The 13,342-nt window shown below is 43.7% G+C and overlaps 1 long non-coding RNA gene across 2 annotated transcripts; it reads right to left on the bottom strand.

The window, feature by feature from the left end:
- Positions 1 to 279: 279 nt before the first annotated feature.
- Positions 280 to 12,893, bottom strand: LOC125090722 (uncharacterized). Of its 2 annotated transcripts, XR_007124460.1 has the most exons (4): positions 12,556 to 12,893; positions 8,382 to 8,576; positions 8,045 to 8,220; positions 280 to 324 (listed from the first exon to the last, which is right to left on the bottom strand). It is a non-coding gene; the product is annotated as an uncharacterized LOC125090722 (long non-coding RNA). The 2 variants fall into 2 exon arrangements; XR_007124459.1 differs by lacking the exon at positions 280 to 324 and having other exon boundaries at positions 7,313 to 8,220.
- Between the last annotated feature and the right edge of the window lie 449 nt (positions 12,894 to 13,342).

Raw genomic sequence — 13,342 nt, 5'->3', positions numbered from 1 at the left:
CAGGCCGGATGAGCTCGGAGCGTGGCTGGAGACCAGGGACACTGGAGGGACTGACAGCTTTTCTCCCGGGGGCGCGCTGGAGGTCTCTCCAGGCCGGGGACTAGGAGGCCGCCATCTTCACTCCCGGCCTCCCAAGCTCTACGGAAAGCGCTCAGGGAACAAAAGCTCCGAGCGCGAACCGGAGCAGATGACTTAGCCCGGTCCCTGGCACCGGTGGTGCAATTCCGCCTCCGGCAAAGACGTTTGAGAATCAAGACAACAGGCCCCTCACCAAAAGATCAGCAAGAACATCCAGCCAAGACCAAGCTCCCTGATCAAGGAGAACTGCAGAAGTGCAGAGGAGGGGAAAGCAACACATAGAATTCATGGTTCCCCCCCATGATTCTTGCAAATAAATAAATAATACATAAAATTTTTAATTTTTTTCTTATTCTATTTTTTTAATCTTGCCTCTTCCCTCTTTTAACCTTTTTTAACTAGTTCATCTTAACAATACCTTTCTTCAAAAAAAAAAAAAAACTTTTTAAGCCTTCATTGTTATAGGCATATTTTATCCCTTCATGTATTTAACCTTATTTTTTTTTTAAGATTTATTTATTTATTTATTTGACAGACAGAAATCACAAGTAGGCAGAGAGGCAGGCAGAGAGAGAGGGGAAGCAGGCTCCCTGCCGAGCAGAGAGCCCAATGCGGGGCTCGATCCCAGGACTCTGAGATCATGACCTGAGCCGAAGGCAGCGGCTTAACCCACTGAGCCACCCAGGCGCCCCTAACCTTATTTTTTTAATGCATATAGGGTTTTTTTTTTTTTCTAAAAAATTTTGGGATTCAATTTCTTCTAATAGATCAAAGTATACCCTAAATCGGGGTGACTGGGTGGTTCAGTGGGTTAAAGCCTCTGCCTTCAGCTCAGGTATTGATCCCAGGGTCCTGCTCAGCAGGGAGCCTGCTTCCCCCCACCCCTCTCTCTCTGCCTGCCTCTCTGCCTACTTGTGATCTCTGTCTGTCAAATAAATAAAATCTTTAAAAATATATATACCCTAAATCTAGCACATGGCTTTGTTCTAGTATCCATTCTGAGCGCATTCTCTCCTCTTCTTCTTTTTTGTTTTTAAAGATTTTATTTATTTATTTGACACAGAGAGAGATCACAAGTAGGCAGAGAGGCAGGCAGAGAGAGAGAGAGAAGCAAGCTACCTACTGAGCAGGGACAAGGTGGAAAAACTCACCACAAAAATAAGAACAAAAGACAGTACCAATGGCTAGTGGACTTAATCAATATGGACATTGATAATATGTCAGAACTAGAGTTCAGAAAGACAATTCTCAAGGTGCTAGCTGGCCTCAAAAAAGGCATGGAAGATATTAGAGAAATCCTTTCTGGAGAAATAAAATCCTCTTCTTGAGAAATAAAAGAACTAAAATCTAACCAAGTTGAAATAATAAAAGCTATTAATAAGGTGCAATAAGAAATGGAGTCTCTTCCTGCTAGGATAAATGAAGCAGAAGAGAGAATTAGTGATGTAGAAGACCAAATGATGGCGAGTAAAGAAGGTGAGAAAAAGAGAGACAAACAACTACTGGCCCACGAGGGGAGAATTTGATAGATAAGTGATACCATAAGATGAAACAATATTAGAATAATTGGGATTCCAGAAAAAGAAGAAGAAAGAGAAAGAGGGGCAGAAGTTAAATTGGAGTGAATTATAGTAGAGAATTTTCCTCATATGGCAAAGGGAACAAGCATCATATTCAGGAACACAGAGAATTGCCCACAAAATCAATTAAAATAGGTCCACAACCCCTCATCTAAGAGTAAAACTTACAAGTCTTAGTGACAAAGAGAAAATCCTTAGGACAAGAATTCTGTAACATACAAATGTAGAAATATTAGATTGGCAGCAGACTTATCCAGAGAGCCGGCAGGCCAGAAAGGACTGGCAAGATATATTCAGAGCACTAAATGAGAAAAATATGCAGCCAAGAATACTATATCCAGCTAGGCTGTCATTGAAAATAGGAGAGATAAAAAGCTTCCAGGACACACAAAAACTAAAAGAATTTGCAAACACCAAACCAGCCTTACAGGAAATATTGAAAGGGGTCCTCTAAGCAAAGAGAGAGCCTAAAAGTAGTAGACCAGAAAGGAACAGAGACAATATACAGTAACAGTCACCTTACAGGCAATACAATGGCACTAAATTCATATCTTTCAATAGTTAACCTGAATGTAAATGGGCTAAATGCCCCAATCAAAAGGCACAGGGTATCAGAGTGAATAAAAAACCAAAACCCATCAATATGCTATCTACGAGAAACTCATTTTAGACCCAAAGACACCTCCAGATTTAAAGTGAGGCGGTGGCAAACAATTACCATGCTAATGGACACCAAAAGAAAGCTGGGTGGCAATCCTTATATCAGATAAATTAGATTTTAGGCCAAGACTATAATGAGAGATGAGGAAAGACACACTATATACTCAAAGGGTCTGTCCAACAAGAAGATCTAACAATTTTAATATCTATGCCCCTAACATGGGAGCAGCCAACTATATAAACCTATTAATAACAAAAACAAAGAAACACATTACAATAATACAGTAATAGTAGGGGACATTAACACCCGCCTCACTGAAATGGACAGATCATCCAAGCAAAAGATCAACAAGGAGATAATGGCCTTAAATGACACACTGGATCAGATGGACATCACAGATATATTCAGAACATTTCATTCCAAAGCAACAGAATACACATTCTTCTCTAGTGCACATGGAACATTCTCCATAATAGATCACATCTTGGGTCACAAATCAGGTCTCAACTGGTACCAAAAGATTGGGGTCATTCCCTGCATATTTTCAGACCACAGTGCTCTGAAGCTAGAACTCAATCACAAGAGGAAAATTGGAAAGAACTCAAATATGTGGAGGCTAAAGAGCATCCGACTAAAGAATGAATGGGTCAACCAGGAAATTAAAGAAGAATTGAAAAAATTCATGGAAACAAATGAAAATGAAAATCTGTTCAAAATCTGTGGGACCCAGCAAAGGCAGTCCTGAGAGGAAAGTATATAGTGATACAAGCCTTTCTCAAGAAACGAGAAAGGTCTCAAGTACATGACCTAACCCTACACATAAAGGAGCTGGAGAAAGAACAGCAAAGAAAGCCTAAACCCAGCAGGAGAAGAGAAATAATAAAAATCAGAGCAGAAATCAATGAAATTGAAACAAAAAGGATAGTAGGACAAATCAATGAAACTGGGAACTGTTTCTTTGAAAGCATTAATAAGATTGATAAACCTCTGGCCAGACTTATCAAAAAGAAAAAAGAAAGAACTCAAATTAATAAAATCATGAATGAAAGAGGAGAGATCACTACCAACACCAAAGAAATACAATTGTAAGAACATATTATGAGCAACTATACATCAGCAAATTTGACAATCTGGAAGAAATGGATGCATTCCTAGAGATGTATAAACTACCAAAACTGAACCAAGAAGAAATATAAAACCTGAACAGACATATAACCAGTAAGGAGATTGAAGCAGTGATCAAAAATCTCCCAATGGGGCGCCTGGGTGGCTCAGTGGTTAAGCCTCTGCCTTCGGCTCAGGTCATGATCCCAGAATCCTGGGATCGAGTCCCACATCAGGCTCTCTGCTCAGCGGGGAACCTGCTTCCTCCTCTCTCTCTGCCTGCCTCTCTGCCTACTTGTGATCTCTGTCTGTCAAATAGATAAAATCTTTAAAAAAAATTTTTCCTAACAAACAAAAGCCCAGGGCCAGATGGCTTCCCAGGAGAATTCTCCTAAACATTTAAAGAAGGATTAATACCTATTCTCCTGAAACTGTTCCAAAAAATAGAATGGAGGAAAAACTTCCAAACTCAATTTATGAGGCCAGCATTACCTTAATCCCAAAACCATACAAAGACCCCATCAAAAAGGAGAATTATAGACCAGTATCCTTGGTGAACACAGATGTGATTTCTCATTAAAATACTAGCCAACAGGATCCAACAATACATTAAAAGGATTATTCATGACAACCAAGTGGGATTTCTTCCTGGGCTGCAAGGTTGGTTCAATATCCACGTATCAATCAATGTGATATAATACATTAATAAAAGAACAAGAACCATATGATACTCTCAATAGATGCTGAAAAAGTATTTGAAAAAGCACAGCATCCTTTCTTGATCAAAATTCTTCAAAGTGTAGGCATAGAAGGTACATACATCCATATCATTAAAGCCATCTATGAAAAACCCACAGCGAATATCATTCTCAATGGGGAAAAACAGAACTTTTCCCCTAATGTCAGGAACACGGCAGGGCTGTCCACTATCACCACTGCTATTCAACATAGTACTAGAAGTCCTAGCCTCAGCAATCAGATGACAAAAAGAAATAAAAGGCATTCGAATCAGCAAAGAAGAAGTAAAACTCTCACTCTTTGCAAATGATATGATACTTGATGTGGAAAACCCAAAAGACTCCACTCCAAAACTGCTAGAACTCATAGAGGAGTTCAGTAAAGTGTCAGGATATAAAATCAACACACAGAAATTAGTTACATTTCTATACACCAACAGCAAGAAGAAAGAGAAATTAAGGAGTCAATCCCATTTACAGTTGCACCCCAAACCATAAGATACCTAGGAATAAACCTAACCAAAGGGGTGAAGACTCTGTACTCAGAAAACTATAAAGTACTCATGAAAGAAATTGAGGAAGACACAAAGAAATGGAAAAATGTTCTATGCTCATGGATTGGAAGAACAAATATTGTGAAAATGTCTATGCTACCTAAAGCAATCTACACATTTAATGCAATCCCTATCAAAATACCATCCATTTTTTTCAAAGAAATGGAACAAATAATCCTAAAATTTATATGGAAGCAGAAAAGACCCTGAATAGCCAGAGGAATGTTGAAAAAGAAAGCCAAAGTTGGTGGCATCACAATTCCAGACTTCAAGCTGTATTACAAAGTTGTAATCATCAAGACAGTATGGTACTGGCACAAAAACAGACGCATAGATCAGTGGAACAGAACAGAAGGCCCAGAAATGGACCCTCAACTCTATGGTCAACTAATCTTTGAAAAAGCAGGAAAGAATGTCCAATGGAAAAAAAGACAGTCTCTTCAACAACTGGTGTTGGGAAAATTGGACAGCCACATGCAGAAGAATGAAACTGGACCATTTCCTTACACCATACACAAAAATAGACTCAAAATGGATGAAAGACCTCGATGTGAGACAGGAATCCATCAAAATCCTTGAGGAGAACACAGGCAGCAACCTCTTCGACCTCAGCTGCAGCAACTTCTTCCTGGAAACATTGCCAAAGGCAAGGGAAGCAAGGGCACAAATGAACTATTGGGACTTCATCAAGATCAAAAGCTTTTGCACAGCAAAGGAAACAATCAACAAAACCAAAAGACAACTGACATAATGAGAGAAGATATTGGCAAATGACATATCAGATAAAGGGCTAGTATACAAAATCTATAAAGAACTTATCAAACTCAGCACCCAAAGAACATATAATCCAATCAAGAAATGGGCAGAGGACATGAACAGACATTTCTGCAAAGAAGACATCCAGATGACCAACAGATACATGAAAAAGTGCTCCACATCACTCAGCATCAGGGAAATACACATCAAAACCACAATGAGATACCACCTCACACCAGTCAGAATGACTAAAATTAACAAGTCAGGAAATGAAAGATGTTGGCAAGGATGCGGAGAAAGTGGAACCCTCCTACACTGTTGGTGGGAAGGCAAGGTGGTGCAGCCACTCTGGAAAACAGCATGGAGGTTCCTCAAAAAGTTGATAATAGAACTACCCTATGACCCAGCAATCTCACTACCAGATATTTACCCTGAAGATAAAAATGTAGTGATTTGAAGGGTCAGGTGCACCTGAATGTTTATAGCAGCAATGTCCACAATAGCCAAACTATGGAAAGAACCTAGATGTCCATCAACAGATGAATGGATAAAGAAGATGTGGTATATATATATATATATATATATATATATATATATATATATATAGTGGAATACTATGCAGCCATCAAAAGAAATGAAATGTTGCCATTTGCAACGACGTGGATGAAACTAGAGCGTATTATGCTGAGCAAAATAAGTCAATCAGAGAAAGACAATTATCATATGATCTCTCTGATATGAGGAATTTGAGAGGCAGGGTGGGGGGTCGTGGGGGGTAGGGAAGGGAAAAATGAAACAAGATGGGATTGGGAGGGAGACAAACCATAAAAGACTCTTAATCTCACAAAACTGAGGTTTGCTGGGGGACGGGGGGGTATGGAGAGGGTATTTGGGTTATGGACATTGGGGAGGGTATGTGCTATGGTGAGTGCTGTGAAGTGTGTAAACCTGACGGTTCACAGACCTGTACCCCTGGGGCTAATAATACATGATATGTTAATAAAAATAATTAATTAAAAAAACAAGAGAGTATGAAACAACCAGAAAATAAAAAAACAAAACCTGATAGACCTGTATACCAAGAAGAATGAATTTTCTTGTATGTAGATTTTAAAATAAATTTCAAATATGACAAAATTTCAGGTTTCTTGACAGTAGAGCCTATATCTGAATCAAATTTGTACCTCCTCCGAGAGTCTGGTATGTTGCCCTATGGTTAATAGTCATGTATTAAAGAAAATGATGGCGGTGTGTGGCGGGCGGGTGAGCAGCTGCCTTCTGCTCAGGTTATGATCCCAGAGTGCTGGGATCCAGCCCAGCCATCCCCACTGTGGGGCTCCCTGCTCAGTGGGGAGTCTGCTTCTCTCTCTCCCTCTGCCCCTCCCCCCACTCGTGCTCTCATGCTCTCGCTCTCTCTCAAATAAATAAATAAAATCTTTAAATATAAACAAAGTAAATAATAACTAGGGGTGCCTGGGTGGCTCAGTCAGGTTAAGCATCCAACTCTTGATCTCAGCTCAGGACTTGATCTCAAGAGTTGGGAATTCAAGCCCCAGACTGGGCTACTTAACAAAATAAAACCAAAGCCAAATAAAAAAAATCTTTAAAAAAGGGGCGGGGGCACCTGGGTGGCTCAGTGGATTAAACCGCTACCTTTGGCTCAGGTCATGATCTCAGGGTCCTGGGATTGAGCCCTGCATTGGGCTCTCTGAGTGGGGAGCCTGCTTCCCCCTCTCTCTCTGCCTGCCTCTCTGCTTTCTTGTGATCTCTCTGTCAAATAAATAAATAAATAAAATCTTTAAAAAAAAAACCAATGTCAAAACAAAACAAAAAACCATTTAAACTACATGATTAAATCGAAATTACTTTTTGGCGACAAGCATTAACACCTTTAGGACAATTATTCTCTCATTCCCATAGTCCAATACTGGCAAGAGGTTGCCGTTTCTCAAGGACTGACAAGCTTCCAGCTCTACAGAGAGCACAGTTACCCAGAGAGACACTCCCCGAGGTACTGTCAAGCCAGGTCAGTGTGCCCCGAGCTTCCAGAGAAACAAACCCTCAGTCTGACCTGACCAACCATCCACCATCTCTCTTTGGTCCATTCTGACTCAATTTCTGGTACCTCCTTCCCAGAATTTCTACGCTGGTGTTAAACTCGTGCAAGCAATAACCTTTTGCTGGGTCACTGAGGTTTGTAGGTGTGACCTTCTCACCAAGGCCCTGGAGCACATAGAGGGCACACACATCCCAGGTGGAATTTGTTCCCTAGAGTGTGTGATGGGGCCATGGGGGGCAGGGGAGGAGTGGAGATGCATCAGCTTTTGAATCAGAGCACCTGCATTCAAGGGGGTGCTGAGACTGACCTTCCAAATCTGTGAAGAGGAACAAACGAGGTCCTATTTATGGAAGTTTTATAAGATACTCTATAAAAATAATTTACTGCAATGAGTTCTTATCTCTTTGTGTCCCTCCCCAGGATGGCCAGCCCACCCAGACCCTGCATTCCCTAGGACTCAGATCTGCCCCTTCCCAGCATCCCGGCGCCAGCAATTCCCACTGCGTTACCCTAACGTTGGCCTCTGTTATCGCTAGAGGCTTCCCAGGTCACCACCCTGCCTCTGGTTTTTTCCTGGAAGGGGATAGGAAGGACGCAGATCCATGTGGGGGTGAATCCTGGTTTTGCTTCTCGCGGTCTGGGGACCTGGCTTAATCCTTTCCAGCTGTGAAATGGGCACAATAAAGCTTCCCTGAAAACAGGAGAAGCAATGTTGGTCGGACACCTGGTAAAACAAACCATCAGTACATTGTAGCTGTTAAGACCGACCCCTCCCCTCTCCTCCCGCCCCTCCGGTGTCAGATCAACCATCCAAAACCAGGTTGGGCTCCAAATCCACCTGCCGCCGCTCACTGGCCGGAAGTGAAGTAGGAACTCCTGGCTTGGGAAGCGCGGATCCATCTCAAGGGGAAATCGCAGAGACTGTCCAGCACGCGGGGATGGCTAAGGCATCAAGGCCTGCGGGAGGAATCAAGGCCGTGAGTAAGCTGGGGGTTGGGGGGGGGGAATGATCGAAATCCACCTGATCTCGCAGAGAGAGATCCAGACCTTGGAAGAAAAAAGCAAAATAAGGAGAGGAGAGGAAGCAGAACGAGGGCCTAGTATGCATTCTTTTGGCAACTAGAGTGAGGAAAGGGGGGTACGCGGGGGCAATCTGGAAAAAAAAACACAAACCTGGGGCAAGCGACACCAGGCTGCCCTGGCAACAAACTCAGTCCCCCACCACCACCCCCCACCGCAAGTCCGGAGAGTCCTAAGGGAACAAGTAAAATGAGCAAAAAAACAACCTTCCTTTTTTTTTTTTTTTTTTTTTTTTGTAGGCTGCTGAGATTTTGGGGAGGGGTGGGTGGTGGTTGTACCATCATAGTGAACACTGACCTTTACGAAAATTCTGGTACCTGGAAGTAAGTTGGACAGTTTAAAAAGAGAGGTATGGGTCCAAGAGGGCTGTCATTCAAGGTTGAGAAAGTCGCAGTCCAGGTCGTGCAATGGCAAAACCTTTGTTAAAATTATCCTCTGAGATGACTTGGTAGGAAGTTCATTTAGCTAATAAGGTTTTGGCTTTGCGTAAGGCCGTGGGAAAACAGAATTTGGGGTAGCATGAGGGTCTGTTGGGTGCACTTGAAAAAAGGTCATAAAGCCAACTACATTTTTTAGGAAGCTATAGCATGGAAAGAACCTTAATCTAAACTAGGAGAAACGGTGACTATTTTGATACTTGAAATAACCTCTGGGTCTCCCAACATTTTACAGGAAGGAAGCAAGCTGAGGTGGTAGCTCAGCCTTCATGGGGATCGTGTGGTCCCAGATCTGTTTCAGATATGGCCGCTGGGTTTGATGGTGTAGATGGAGCGTCCTAGACAGTGGACCCGCGAGCCATACAGAATGACTTCCAGGGACAGAACCAAGTCACTTCCCCCAATCCCAGATAGGCAGCCTTCCATCTTTCCCCTACTCGAGAAAGTTTATTATGGTTAACCTTTCCTGTTCTACTATTCTGTGTTGGTAAATGTTGGGGAGGGGAGGGTCTGGAAGTCAAGGACTTTCTCCCGATCCCAGGTAGGGAACTTTTAGAGGGGCTTATGGAAATATATGATAATTAGGGGCGCCTGGGTGGCTCCGTGTGTTAAGCCTCTGCCTCAGCTCAGGTCATGATCTCGGGGTCCTGGGATGGAGCCCTGCACCGGGCTCTCTGCTCAGCGGGGAGCCTGATTCCCCCTCTCTCTGCCTGCCTCTCGCCTGCTTGTGATCTCTCTCTCTGTCAAATAAATAAATATAATCTTAAAAAAAAGAAAATATATAATTAAATTAAAAGACATCTTCTTTAGCATTACATCAGCAACGGGGCCCCGGTGCTGACAAGGGGTTTGTATTTCTCAGTGACTGATAGGTCATCAGTGACAATGAACTCATGCCTACCTTGACGTTCACTTTCTGAGACGTTGCCAAGTGACATCTGGGTCAGTGTGTTCCAGGCCTTCCAGAGAAACAAGTCTTCTGTTCTGACTGCTCCCCGACCACAACTTTTTCTGCACATTTACATCCAACTTCCTCTGCTCCCCTTTCCAGCTACAGCTGAATTTCTCAACACACATACACACACACACACACACACACACACATGCCCCTACCTCCATCCCTTGATGGCTCCTGGGACCAAAATATTCCCTTCTTTTTTTTTTTTAAAAGATTTTATTTATTTATTGGACAGAGAGAGAGATCACAAGTAGGCAGAGAATCAGGCAGAGGGAGAGAGAGAGAAGCAGGCTCCCCGCTGAGCAAAGAGCCTGATGCGGGGCTCGATCCCAGGACACTGAGTTCATGACCTGAGCCGAAGGCAGCGGCTTAATCCACTGAGCCACCCAGGCGCCCCAAAATATTCCCTTCTTGATAGAGGTCGGCTCAGTGGTAAACCTCAACTCAGCTGACCAGCCCAAGTTTAGATCAATCTCTTGCTAAAGATTTGAGAATTCTTCTTCGCACAGAGAACCCATCTTTATGTCATCCAAAGTCCTGAGTCTCCCTCTGAGTCACAAGCACAAGCACCAAGATGTGCAAAGGCTGCCCTCTCTGTATGGAAGGGCTGGGTGGAAAACGTCCAGTCGAAACAGGCTTGGCCAACAGAGGGCAGAACCTGTTCTTTGGAACCATATCAAACTGGCCTCTTCCCTTTCAAAGGGTGGCCGTTCACGGTATTAACAGGTGACAGTTATGATCCCAAGTCTCCTCTTCTTCAGGTTAAATATCCCCATGGTTTTCATGGATGTTTATATTTTTTTAACATTTTATTTATTTATTTGAGGTGGGGGGGAAAGGGAGAGAGAGCATGAGCAGGGGTTTGGGGGTAGGGAGAGGGAGAGAGAGGATCTGAAGCAAACTCCATGCTGAGTCAGACACTTAACCGACTGAGCCACCCAGGAACCCCTTCGTGTATCTTTCACAGAAAGAGGTTAACCCTTAAGTGTTCCGTAAAACGTAAAGTGAAATATACACCTAAGTTATTGCATTGTCCGGATTCAAAATTCACTCTCCATCCTGGAAACTCTGCTCTGAACACATCCACATCGATTTCCCCACTGAAAAAATAATGCCAACAACTGGCAAGGCTTTGCCTCCTGAAGTATTCATCACACCATTAGTTGTAATGGCAAAAAGAATCCAAAAATTGTCTCCAATGTTTGTGTGTTTATAGCCCGGCAAAGATATCAATGCTGCCGTTTAAAATTGTGTTTATCCACTTGAGAGGAGGGAAAGTGTCTGTCCACGCAAAAATGTGTACCAGGTGTTCATTGTAGTATTATTGGTAATAGCCAAAAGGTAGAAACAAGCCATCTGTGCATGAATGGATAAACTGATGTGGTATATTCACGCAGAATATTATTAGGACATAGACTCTTGTCCAGCCATGAAAAGGAGCAGCCCACGGATACGTGCTATGATACAGAGGCACCTTGAGAAAATGATGGTAAGTGAAAGAAGCCAGACACTCAAGGCCACCTGTTACACAATTCCATTTGTAAGAAATGTCTAGAATAAGCATGTCCATAGAGACAGACATTAGTTTAGTGGTTATCAGAGGTTGAGGGCAGGGAGGAATCGGGAGTGACTCTAACAGGTATGAGGTTTCTTTTTGGGGTGATGAAAATTATCTAAAATTGATCGTGGTGGGGGCGCCTGGGTGGCTCAGTGGGTTAAGTGACTGCCGTAGGCTCAGGTCATGATCCCAGAGTCCCGGGATGGAGTCCCGCATCAGGCTCCCAGCTCCATGGGGAGTCCGCTTCTCCCTCTGACCTTCTCCCCTCTCATACTCTCTCTCACTCTCTCTCTCTCAAATAAATAAATAAAATCTTTTTAAAAAGTAAAAAATAAAATTGATCGTGGTGTGATTACAAAGCTTTGCGAGTATACTAAAAGCCATTGAATGGTACACTTTCGAGGGATGAATTGTATGGCATGTGAATTATAACTTAATAAGGCTGTTAAAAATATGTTTACTGGGGAGCTCCTGGGTGGCTCAGTTGGTTAAGCGTCTGCCTTCGGCTCAGGTCATGATCCCAGGGTCCTGGAATTGAGCCCCACATTGGGCTCCCTGCTCAGCAGGGAGTCTGCTTCTCCCTCTCCCCCTGCCCCTCCTCCTGCTTCCTCTCTCTCAAATAAATAAAATCTTTTAAAGATTTTATTTGTTTATTTGACAGAGATCACAAGTAGGCAGAGAGGCAGGTGAGGGGGGCGGTGGGAGCAGACTCCCCACTGAGCAGAGAGCCCGATGCGGGGCTTGATCCCAGGACCCCAGGATCATGACCTGAGCCGAAGGCAGAGACTTTAACCCACTGAGCCACCCAGGTGCCCGATAAATAAAATCTTTTAAGAAGATTTTAGTTTAGTTTTATGTTTACTGAATAGTTTTCAACTATTAGATGGATCTTTCCAAACCTCCCTGTTTAAAGTCACCTTAGCCACTCCAACCACCGTTTTCACTGCTGAGCTAGATCTGGGTTCAGATTCCCCACCCTGCAGAGCTCCTCACCTGGTGGAGGGGTGTTCTTTTCAGGCTGGTCAGCGGATCACTCAAAAGTCCACCCACGAACCTCTGACTGTCAACATTGGCTTTGGCACAGGCTCTGAAGGTGAACACAAGTTTCTGGCCCTCCGTGGCTCATGGTCAGAAGCCCGAGCAGTGCACTCACACCATGTGTGCTCTTCTTGGGCTCCAACCTGCCAGGTGTCTGACTGCGCCTTCAACCTCCCGAACCATTCCAGGCTGCTCCATAGTTGGACAGATGCTCTCGTCCTGAGGGAGAGGAACAGCTTTCCCTCCCTTCCCATTCTCCGCGGGTCTACCTGGGAAAGATGGGGAACGCATTGCGGAAATAGTGTCTCCAAGGAAGGAAAGGAATTCACGAGGCTGCCTTGGAAGAAAAGGTAATCAGGGTAGAGGGAAGGCATCTGACACATTTGGGGACCTGGAAGCAGTTTAGGGGGCCTCAGTCTATTCCCATACTGCTCTTGTTTTCCGCTTTTTTGGGGGGTCCCTGTGTATCCCAGCCCCTTGTTTTTCTCCGTTCATCTCCAGCCTTGCCCTGTGCATTTGGTAACGATCTGCAGTTTCCCTGGCCTGGCATTCGGTGTTCTCTAAGGAGCTGGCTTCTACTTTCCCTCTGCCTCATCCTAGTCCTGGACACTTTGGATAACCTCTATGACAGGCCATCTTTGCCCCTTGGGACCACAGGCCCAGTCCTCAACAGAGACAACTGGACAGATGCTAACCAGGACATGAAGGGATGGCCTGTAGGGCTCTGTCCTCCTGTCCACGT

This window comes from Lutra lutra, chromosome 18, assembly GCF_902655055.1.
Source record: "Lutra lutra chromosome 18, mLutLut1.2, whole genome shotgun sequence".
NCBI classification, from domain to species: domain Eukaryota; kingdom Metazoa; phylum Chordata; class Mammalia; order Carnivora; family Mustelidae; genus Lutra; species Lutra lutra.
Note: the sequence above shows the minus strand (reverse complement) of the source record. Positions and strands in the feature narration are given on the sequence as shown.